Raw genomic sequence first — 11,904 nt, 5'->3', positions numbered from 1 at the left:
CCAAAATATGGTACATCCGTACCAGTGGAAAGCAATTTACCCGTAAAAAAAATGAATTAAATGCTAATACAGTTTACAATATAAATCTCAAAAATGTTATTTTTAAATGAAAGAAACCATACACAAATGGCCATGTATAATGGGATTCCATAATATGAAATGACAAGCAAAGGTAATTTTAGAGCCAGTGGTTGCGGTGGAAGGAGGTGAGAACAGAATAAACTTCACATAGCACTGGAGAACTTTTTGAGATAATGGGAGTATTCTAAAACTGGATCGTAATCATAACTGCACAACTCCATGAATTTACTAAAAATAAAAAAAACATATGTAGACCTACGATGAGGGAATTTTATGATATGTAAGTTTGACTTGATAAGAAGTTAAATTTTAAAATACTTTAATAAAATAAATATTAGAACAATTGCTGGGGAATAGTGAAATAAAGTATCTTGTGTAGATTTAGGAGGCTAGTTCTCCGTTGGTTTTTCATTTTTTTTAATGGTCTGGCTTTGTCTTTTCAAGCGCATTCCCCTTGTTTACAATATAATGCTAATGGAGGCAAGGGGGAGATTTTTTTCCTCAATGGCAAGTACTCTGGTGGTGTTTTTTTCTTAGTCCTTGGTGGATTTCTGCGGTAAGTGGCAGAAGTGCAGCAATAGTTGCTTGTTAGAAGATACTTTCAAGAATTGATGAGTAGGTTCCAAATGTTCCCAACATTGGTCTAATTATTTTGCTGGAAATTGTTCCAGTATATTTGACATAAAAATTCGATTTTAAATGTTCATTTCTTGAGTCATTTGGTAGCTGAAGTTTGGATATTGCCCTCTTGCATCATTTAGATAGGAAGAAACAGATGAATCATCAACTCTTTTGTTTGTTTAATATGGAATGCTTCATAAATTTGTGTGTCATCCTTGCAAAGGAGCCATGCTCATCTTCTTATTCTTCCAGTTTTAGCCATGTGTTGCTGAAGTGAGCCCATCTACCAGCTTTTGAGATTACCTCTTTAATGCTTTAAGTAAATCAATTTAATGTGAATTCTTCACAGTATTGATTTTGTTTAATCTACTGTTGCCAATTTAAAAGAGAAAATAAAACACTTGGAAAATGTTACAAAATAAAATACTTTTATGAAAACTCCTTTCCAATAATATTTAACTAATTTTTAATTTTCCAGGTTTTGAAATTTCCAACTTAAGCTAATCAATTTTTAAAGATACCAAAGAATTAATTTAATACCAAGTTTTGAATTCATTAAATTACTGGGTCTTGATGGAAGTATATAAATACATATGTATTATAATATTAATATTATATATGTTATAATATGCAATAATATGCATAATGATATGCAATATTAATATTATAACATATATAATTAACCACCTAAAATGTTTAGTTGATGTCCAAGATATAAATAGAGAAAGGAAATAAGTAATTAGTGAGTGTAGGAATAGAATATGCCATCATTTAATGCAACGGGATTTTTTTTTTTTAAACATCAGTTTGAAATCTTAAGGTATAATCCTTAATGCAATACCAAATTAGAAAATTCCTCATATTAACTCACAACTACTATTGGTTGGGTTAAAAACATTTTGAAGAGTGATATTTTAAAAAATAAAGCATATTTGGTGATGCCTTATTTAAATACACTGAAGCAAAGGTGAAAAAAGTTACTTCTTAAAAACTATGTTTTTCACAGTACAGTTCATAATATAAGGCTTTATTTAGTAATAGCATTCGAAGATTTAGAAAGCTGTAATAAAGTAAGTAATGGTAGTTCAGGTTAGTTCTAAATAGAACAATATCCTGTTAAATGTAAAAGCTCTGTTCAGATCAGTAGGATTTATGACCTATTTTATCTAGCAACACCACCAAAAAGAAGCCTCTTATGAAAATCCAACATTTTACTTTGCTGTCACTTGTCTTTCTCCGTTTAATTCCAAATAGTAAACATCCTTATGACAATTTCTGGAAAAGGATTTCTGATTCAGATATGAAAAGTTGTGATTAATTACTCCAGTGATTTTATTTTGGTTTTTATAAATATTTAGAGGTTTAGTTTTAATTTAAGAAATTTTATAAATTTGTAGAGATTTCCTAATTTTAGGTAGGGAAGAATAAAAGGAAAAACTCAAGTTTTAGTCAATGTCTTTTAGCCTTTGTGTGGGTTCTATTATAAATATAGCTTATCTGAATACTGTGGGCATGAGTTTGACAGGAAATTTAATTGTGCTATCTATCTGCATTCATTTGCATGTTCTTTATTATTAAATATCAAAGTGTAGGTTTAGCTCTAAGATGGTTTTAAATAGTCAAGAGCTTTCAAACATTGTTTTTTTTTTAATTAAAGCATAGCTCTGAAATTTTGAAAAGGACTGTACATGACTGATTTATTTTCCTTATTTTATTCTCACAACATCATAACTATGCATTTTTTAAAAATTTGCTTAACTCAATTGCTATGAACCATAACATGAGAGGAAACTCTATATCATAGTTTTAAAAAGAAGTAGCCAAAATTTTTCTACAGTACTTGTACCATTTTCACTTTCCCACTAATAATGGTTGAAAGTTCTGGTGACTCCACATTTTTGTTAATATTGTAAATTGTAGCCATTCTGTTTCATTTTCTTAGCCGTGACTTTGTGTAGTGAGAAATTTTTTATTTTGATGAGCCTTACTTATCAATTTTTCATGTTTTCTTTTCCGTAGTCTATGATATCTTCATACGCTCCCATCTTGAAGATATTTTCCTATGTGTTTTTGCAAAACTTTTATGAGTTTTGTTTTTCAGTCAGGTCCACAGCCTATCTCAATTGTCTTTAGTATGTTATACAGTAGAAGTTAAGGTCCACTTTATTCTGTAGAGATGTACACGTATTTCAATATCATCATTTAAAAGACTTTCATTTCCCCCATTTTTCGTTACTGAAAAATGAATGACCATATAAATATTGTCCTATTTCCAGAATCATTATGTTGTTCATTGACCTAGCTGTTGAACATTATACCAGTACTATCGCGTCTTGATTACTGAAGCACTGCAGCAAGTCTGAAAACAGGTAGTGTTACTATAGCAACGTTTTACTTTGCGAAGATTGCTGTAGATATTGTAGATACTTTGAAATTCCATATAAATTTTAAAATGACTCACCGCATCACTCACCCTACCACACACACACACAGCCTGATAGAATTGTGATGAGGCTTGCATTGAATCTGTACCTCAATTTGGGAAGAATGGTTATCTCAGAAATAATGAGTCTTTATATCCATGAACATGATATAGATCTTCATTTTTCTAGTTCTTTTTAAAGATATTTCAGTAATACCATATGGTTCCCAAGAAAGAGGTATTGCACATAGTTGGTGAAATACCTATGATGTTTTTATATTGTGCATATAATTGTGCATGTAATTAACTTGCTAACTAACTGGTGCTGGTATAAAAACATAATTCATTTTGTAAATTTACATAGTGCCCTACCACTGACTAAATATATGCTTTACTTTAAGTATGTGTATTTTAAGGAGACCTTGGGCTTTCCTGTGAAACACCCATGTTATCTGTTAATCAATAATGTTTGACTTTTTGTTTTAAATATGCAATATGATCTTGGAACTTCTTGTAATGCCAGAACATGAGGAAGTTCCTAAAAGACAACATGGTGGTATGTCAAAGGCACACAGGAACTAACTCAAAGTCCTCTCAAAGGTCAAACCTGAACATATTGTACATTTACAACATATTGTAAAATAAACGTCAGCCCATACTGATACAAATGAATGACTGAAGAGAGATGTAAATGTCCCGGGGAGAAGAGAACAGTTTCGAAGCAGAAGAATTCCAAATACCCTGTGTCAACACTCTGTCCTCAACTCCCACCCCTTATCTGTGAGCTATGGAGAGTGACTTCTTTCTAAATAATTCAGTGTGGGCAGGAGGAGGGGAATGGCATTACACTGAGCAACCTGAAGAAGACTCCCTGTGCCACAAGATGATTGCTAACATCACACGGATAAGTCATATTGATGGCATGAACCTTTGAGATGATGGATGAAAAATGTTAATTTATCTGTGTTGCCTTCCTCTCCAAAACCCATAACCCCTGTTTCACCATCAAAAAGAGATCCCTAAATTAAGGGCCTTTTGCAAAATACCTGAACAGTTCTCTTGAAAAGTGTCAAGGCCATTAAAAGACTCACAGCCAAGAGGAACCTAAGGAGGTATGGCAACTAAAAACAATATCGTACTCAGGACAACAACAACAACAACAACATTGGAAGGCAGAATGTCATAAGGAAAAGAGGAAAAAATGAAACAAGACAAAACCAGAGAAGGAGACATACCATAAGAGACTCTTAGGAAACAAACTAAGGTTGCGAGAGGGGAGGGGGGTGGGGAGATGGAGTGGCTGGAGGATGGACATTGGGGAGGGTGTATGTTGTGGTGAGCGCTGTGTATTGTGTAAGACTGATGAATCACAGACCTGTACCCCTGAGGCAAATAATACATTATATGTTGCCAGGAATGGCCAGCAACCCCTGTACTGGCGGATGAAAGATTACTCCAAACTTTGCTGTGAAAGAGAGAAGGCAAGGGGGGGTCAATGCTCAGAGACGAAGACCCTTTGCTCTTCTTTGCTTCCGCTTTTATTGGTCCTTCAGGATAATCACAAATCCTTATCACTGTTTCTCAAGCACGTGATGTGTGACAAGGGGTCTTACTGGAACTAGGAGGATCTGTTTATGGGAAAGATACGATATGCTAATGTGTGTTCTACAAGTTCTGCTAAACATAGACTAAGGGACAATGCATACGTCTCTTAGATCACAGGGCGGCTGTTTGAGCTAAGAAAGCTTCAGGGAAAGCAACTCCCTGTGGCATTCCAAGGGCAGAGTGGTCACTCAGGCCTTGGCATTCCAAAAGCCTACTTCCTTCTCCAAAACCTTCCATCGCTCCCAAAACCTTCCATCACTCCCAGAAGCTTTCATGTTACATTTTAGCAGGCCAGGTATTATGGCTGATATCATGCTCTACATTAACCCCCAAAAATGTTAATTTAAAAAAATTAAAAATTAAAAAAATAAAATAAAAATCAAAATAAAGAACTATCAAAAACCTGAAGGAAAAAAAAACATTAGATACAAATGAAAGAAATTTGGAACAAGTATAGACATTAGTTAATAATAATGTGTAAACATTTTTCTCATTATTTGTGACAAAGGTATGCTAGCAAGGTAAGATTTAGCCATGGGAGAAACTGAGTGCAGGATTTGATTTATCAAAACTCTCTGAAGCATTTATGGAAGTTGTATACATCTGCAACTATTTTCTTAAAAAAAAGTTTACCCAATTTGTAAATAAATAAGAATATAAACAAAATTTACCTGGTTAAGGTGGTATAAACATAGGGAGTCTGACCACTATTTTATATTTTATAAATCATAGTAAACAATGGTTCTTATAACATTGTCTTTACATTAGTAAGAGTTTTCTTTTTTACAATAAAAAAAATCCTTTATTATAGACTTTAATCTAAACATTAAGCTACTTTGGATATTTGTTTTAGGGATAAGAATAGTCATGTATTTATAACAAAGTGCCTAGAAACACTACTTCTTAAAAACTATACCTTGATTATGCTTGTGATAATAATATAATCAAATAATATCTTGACATATGAGAACTCTGGTAAGACAGACTAATCTTTAGCATTGAATATCAGTCAAATTAGAAAGGCATGCATTGTATTTTAGTATGACCATTGTATTTTAGTCATGAGATTTGCATATATTAAAAGAACTAGTAGATATAACATGTAAATGTTACACAAATAAGCATTCATGCAGAAAAATATTTTTAGAAAATTAGTGGTTAGTTGAAAAGTTTTTGATTCTTTTTATCATTCAGTTGTAACTGGTAAAAAGAAAAGGGTGTTTAACTATTGGTCAAGAGCACTGTCAAGAAAGGCAATTGTCTTATAATGGTTCCTTAATTTTGAATAAGCCTCTCTAAAACTTAACGTATTTTAGGCACAAATAGTTAGAAGGGATTAGCATAATGTAAATATCCAAAATTAGGTGTTGTAAAGTTTATATAGGAAAGTAAAAAGCTCATTTAGCATGGAGACCAGGAGTATTGAGTAAATAAAATATGGAAAATACTGAACAGATATAATTATGTTAGCATCTAAGGTTTATAAGCTAAACAAAAACAAAAACCTTACCTATCAATAAGTTCTTTAAATATAAATGTGTGAAACTCTCCAATCAAAAACCATAAACTGGCTGAGTGGATCAAAAAACAATACCCAACTATATGCTGTCTACAACAATCACTTTAGATTTAAGAGCACACATAAATTGAAAGTGAAGGGATGGGAAAAAGGGTTGCCATGCAAATGGTAACCAAAAGAAATCAGTGGTGGCTATATTTACATCATACAATATAGACTTTGAGTCAAAAACTGTTACAAGTGATAAAGAAATTCATTATGTAATTCATATATAAAGCAAATATTTCCAGATCTGAAGGAAGAAATCAACAGCAATCCAATAATAGCAGGAGGCTTTGATATTCTAGTTTCAATAATATAAAGAAAATTAATAAGGAAATGGCATATTGAACACTATAGACCAAATGAGACATCTGAAGAACATTCTATCCAACAGCAGCAGAATATATATATTCTTCTCACATACACATGGAACATTCTTCAAGCTAGATTATATGTTAGGGCACAAAATAAGTCTTAATATATTTAAAAAGTATAGCCATCATATCAAGTATGTTTTCCAACCATAATGAAATGACTAGAAATCAAGAACAGAAGGAAACTGGAAAAGTTATGAATTGGAGGAAAATGAACACAATCCTGAACAATCAATAGACTCAGGAAAAATCAAAAGAGAAAACAAACAAAAAATATCAAAACAAATGAAAACCAAAATACAAATACCAGAATTTATGAAATGTAACAAAAGCTCTATCAAGAGGAAGTTTATAGAGGTAAGCACTTAATTAAAAAAAAAAAGATCTCAAATAAATCAATTTTACACCTCCAACAATATGGGCAATCTAGTCTAACATTAGCAGAAGGAAGTAAATAATGAGTAGAATAGCAATAAATGTATTAGAAGTAGAAAAAAAATCAACAAAATTAAGAACTGTTTTCTTTAAAGATAGGCAAACTGGCAAACCCATAGTTAAATTAAGAAGGATAGAATAAAGAAGACTTAAATAATTGAAATCAGGAATGAAGAGGAGACATCATATTTGATGCAACAGAAATTTAAAAAGCTCATAAGCAAGTGCCATGAACAATTACATCCCAAGTCAGATAATCTAAAAGAAGTGGATAAATTTCCAGAAAAGGATGGCCTACCAAAGCCAAACGGTGAAGAATAGAAAATATGAAGAGAACAATAATAAATAATGACATGGAACCAGGAAACAAAAACTTACAAACAAAGAAAACATTAGGGCCAGATGGCTTTACTGGTGAATTCCACTAAACATTTAAGGGGTTAACACAAATTCTTCTCAAAATTGTCCAAAAACTTAGAAGGAATACTTTCAAAACTCAAATTGTTAGGTCAGTTTATCTCTTCCTTCCAAATCTGTATACCTTTTATTTCTTTCTTGTTTAATTGGGTAAGACTTCCAGTACAATGTTGAAAAGGAGTGTAGCAGGAGACATTCTTGCCTTATTCCCAATATTAGTGACAAAGCTGCTAATTTTTCATCATAAGTATGATGTTAGCTCTATGGCTTTTCTCCAGATATTTTTATCAGGTTGAGGTGATACTGTTATTTTTGCCTGAATATGTACAGCAGGTTACTGATTTTCCTGGCTTAAGTTATATCATTAGCACTTCTTCATTTCAAAGCATCTCCATTTCTTGGCCAGACTGAGTTTCTAAAAACAGATTCTAGATATTCCACGATAATTGTTGGTTGATTGAAAGTGGAGAGGTAAAATAAATAAAGGTGTAGTCAAGGAAAACTTTGAAGTTTAGTCTGACACAACTAAAAAGATAAAGTGGCTATAATTTTTTTTCATAAGTTATAATTTATCCACTTTTATAGTTGTTTATACAGAGAAACCAGTCCAAGGAATTGTTGAAAAGGAAAAACAAAGCTGGGGGCATCACGTTGCCAGACTTCAAGCTATACTACAAAGCTGTGATCACAAAGACAGCATGGTACTGGCACAAAAACAGACACACAGACCAATGGAAGAGAATAGAGAACCCAGAACTGGACCCTTGGCTCTTCGGGCAACTAATCTTTGACAAAGCAGGAAAAAACATCCAGGGGAAAAAAGACAGTCTCTTCAATAAATGGTGCTGGGAAAATTGGACAGCTATATGCAAAAGAATGAAACTTGATCACTCTTTCACACCATACACAAAGATAAACTCCAAATGGTTGAAAGACCTTGATGTGAGACAGGAATCCATCAAAATCCTAGAGGAGAACATAGGCTGCAACCTCTTTGACATTGGGCACAGCAACTTTTTTCATGACACATCTCCAAAGGCAAATGAAACAAAAGATAAAATGAACTTGTGGGACTTGCATCAAGATAAAAAGCTTCTGCACAGCCAAGGAAACAGTCAAAAAAACTAAGAGGCAGCCCACGAAATGGGAGAAGATATTTGCAAATGACACTACAGATAAAAGACTTGTATCCAAGATCTACAAAGAACTTCTCAAACTCAGTACAAGTGGCTGCAATTTTAACTGAAGAAGGTTTTGGAAAATATGTGAGGAGGTTCAGTTTTGGACAGGTAAAATGTAAAGTATCCAGTATGCAGATCAATGCAGATAAGAACTGATGTAAGATATGGACTGGGGATATACCAATGGCCAACACACTGATGACATTAATAGCCATGAGATCACAAAAGGAAGGAGGTAGAAAGACAAATCAGAGCCTAGAAGAGGATCAAAAATTGGGACAAATTAATTACATAGATTGTGAGTAAGGAGAGTAACCAGCTAAGAATATGTGGAAGGAATGTCCAGTGAAATAAGAGACAAACAAAGTAAATGATTTGTCCATGATAAAAGCAACCAAAATGTTTCAAAAAGGTGATACTGAACTACCCTGACCAATCTCTAATGGGTCAAGTATGATGAAAATTGAAAATTGACTTTGATTTCACAGAGGAAAATCTTTGATGATATTGACAAGAACTTTTTCAGTGACATGATCAAGGAGAAACATGACTGGAGTAAATCCAAGAGATATTAAGAAGTGAACTTAGAAACCATGTGTATAGAAAAAGCATTTCAAAGAGCACAACTGCAGATGACAATAAAATACAGCTAGAGAGGAAAGGGAATTGGGAAAAAGGGAGGGTTCCCATAAGATAGGGAAAGTACCAACATGGTTAATTATCTAATTGAGAGTGGGAAATGACCAGGGAAGAGATAGAGAATTGCTGGATGGTATTCTTGAATAAACAAGAGGTACTGAAATCCAATGTGAACTTGGAAGATTGGCTTTATATATGAGCATGAACACTTCCATAATTTCAGAAGGAAAAGTAGAGTTATTTGGTATAGATATTAATAGATGGTGTTGGGAGTATTCTTTGATGGTTTTTTCTCCCAGTGAAAGTGATCTTAATGTACAGTTATACCTATAGATATAGATAATAGGTATAGATAAAAATATAGATAAATGGTGATAGATGATAGATAGATGCTAGATAGTAAATGATAGATAGATAAATAAATTAGATAGATAGATAGATAGATAGATAGATAGATAGATAGATAGACAGATAGATATAAAAAATACTCAGGTTAATGTAGACAATTTTCAATCAACTCAGTAGGCTTCCTCATTCCTTCTCATATTGAGTACCTAATACCTCCAAAGGTAATCACAATTTGAAACTATTACAGTAGATGAACTCTGCCTAACTTGGAACTTAACATAAATGGAGTTGTACAGTATGTATTCTTTTTTGTCTGACTTTTTCACTTTTCATTATGTCTACAAGATTTATTCATGTTATTATGTACACTTAGCTCTCTTTGTTGTTCATGTTTTATTTTATGATTGTTGCACAGAATTCCATTGTTCAATATTATGTATTATTTATCCATCCTACAATTGAGTAGAATTTGGGTTATTTTCAGTTTGTGGCTATTTTATTTTATTTTTAAAAAGATTTTATCTATTCATTTATCTGAGAGAGAGAGAAAGAGAAAGAGAGAGCAAGCATTAATGGGGGAAGATCAGAGGGAGAAGGACAAGCAGACTCTGCACTGAGCACAGAGCCTGATGTGGGGCTCAATCTCACAACCCAGAGACCATGACCTGAGTTGAAATCAAGAGTCAGACACTTAACTGAATGAGCCACCAGGCACCCCATGATAATTTTTTTAAAGATTTTATTTATCTATTTGACAGAGAGAGAGACAGCCAGTGAGAGAGGGAACACAAGCAGGGGGAGTGGGAGAGGAAGAAGCAGGCTCCTAGCAGAGCAGGGAGCCTAATGTTGGGCTCGTGGATCCCAGGATTCTGGGATCATGCCCTGAGCTGAAGGCAGATGCTTAATGATGGAGCCACCCAGGTGCTCCTCCCCATGACAATTTTAATTAAAGTTTCTAGGAATATTCTTGTGTTTTTAATCCACATGAGCACTTCTTGGTGTCTGTAAATACAGTAAATCTTAGAATATAGTCATTGGGATTAAAAAAAATTCTATGAATCATCTCCATTCCCTCCAGTATTGTTAATTGCTGTCACTTTGGTCCTTCTCTTTTTACATAAAGATTTTCTCATATATCTGGTCATCATCAGTTGGGTATCTGTTTATAAATAAAGGACATTGATTTAATGTAGGAAATTTTATTGATCTTTTCAGAGAAACAGCTCCTGGTTTCATTGATCTGTTCTATTGTTTTGTTTTGTTTTTAGTTTTTCTATTATTTATTTCTGCTCTAATCTTTCCTTCCTCTAATCTCTTTCCTTCTTTCTGCTGGTTTGGGGTTTTGATTGTTCTTTTTCTAACTCCTTTGGGTGTATGGTTAGGTTGTTTATCTGAGATTTTTCCTGCTTCTTGAGGTAGACCCGTATTGCTATAAAGATCCCTCTTAGGACTGCTTTTGCTGTGTCCCAAACATTTTGGACCATTTTATTTTCATTGTCATTTATTTCCATGTAATTTTTTTTTCTTCTTTGACCCACTCATTGTTTAGGAGCATGTTATTTAAAGTCTATTTGTCCAGTATAAGTATTGCTATTCTGGCTTTCTTTTGACATCCTTTTGCATGATAGGTGTTTCTCATCCACTCACTTTCAATCTGCCAGTGTCTTTAGGTCTGAAATGAGTCTCTTGTGGGCAGCATATGGGTCTTGTTTTTTGTCCAGTCCATCACCCTACATCTTTTGATTGGAGCATTTAGTCCATTTATGTTCAAAGTAATTACTGATAGCTACATATTTATTGCATTTTGTTACTTGTTACTTGTTTTGTGGTTGTTTTTGTAGTTTCTCTCTGATCCCTTTTTCTCTTGCTCTCTTTCATAGTTTGGTGACTCTGTTTAGTAATATGCTTGGATTCCTTTCTCTTTATTATTTGTATATCTATTACTGATTTTTGATTTGTGGTTACCATTAGGTTTGTATATAACATTTTCTTCATATAAATGTCTATATGAAGTTGATGGTCACTTAATTTTGAGCCCATTCTTTATTCCCGCCCCCCCCCCCCCAAACCCCAGCACACACATGTTTTAGGCCTATGGTGTCAATTTTACATCCTTTTATTCTGTGAATCCCTTGACTGATATTTACAGAAATACTTATTTTTACTTTTTTTATGTTTCCTACTTTTCATACTCTCACTTATGGTCTTTCCATTCCACTC

General features: G+C 33.3%; 1 non-coding gene across 1 annotated transcript; it reads right to left on the bottom strand.

Annotated features, from left to right (window-relative positions):
- Window positions 1-880: 880 nt before the first annotated feature.
- On the bottom strand, window positions 881-983 carry LOC123793592 (U6 spliceosomal RNA). Its single transcript, XR_015726561.1, has one exon. It is a non-coding gene; the product is annotated as a U6 spliceosomal RNA (small nuclear RNA).
- Window positions 984-11,904: the final 10,921 nt, after the last annotated feature.

The sequence above is a fragment of the Ursus americanus genome, chromosome 13 (genome assembly GCF_024610735.1).
Source record: "Ursus americanus isolate L20-20 chromosome 13, mUrsAme1.1.p, whole genome shotgun sequence".
Lineage (NCBI taxonomy): Eukaryota > Metazoa > Chordata > Mammalia > Carnivora > Ursidae > Ursus > Ursus americanus.
The sequence above is the reverse complement of the archived record's forward strand: the minus strand, read 5'-3'. Positions and strand labels throughout refer to the sequence as shown.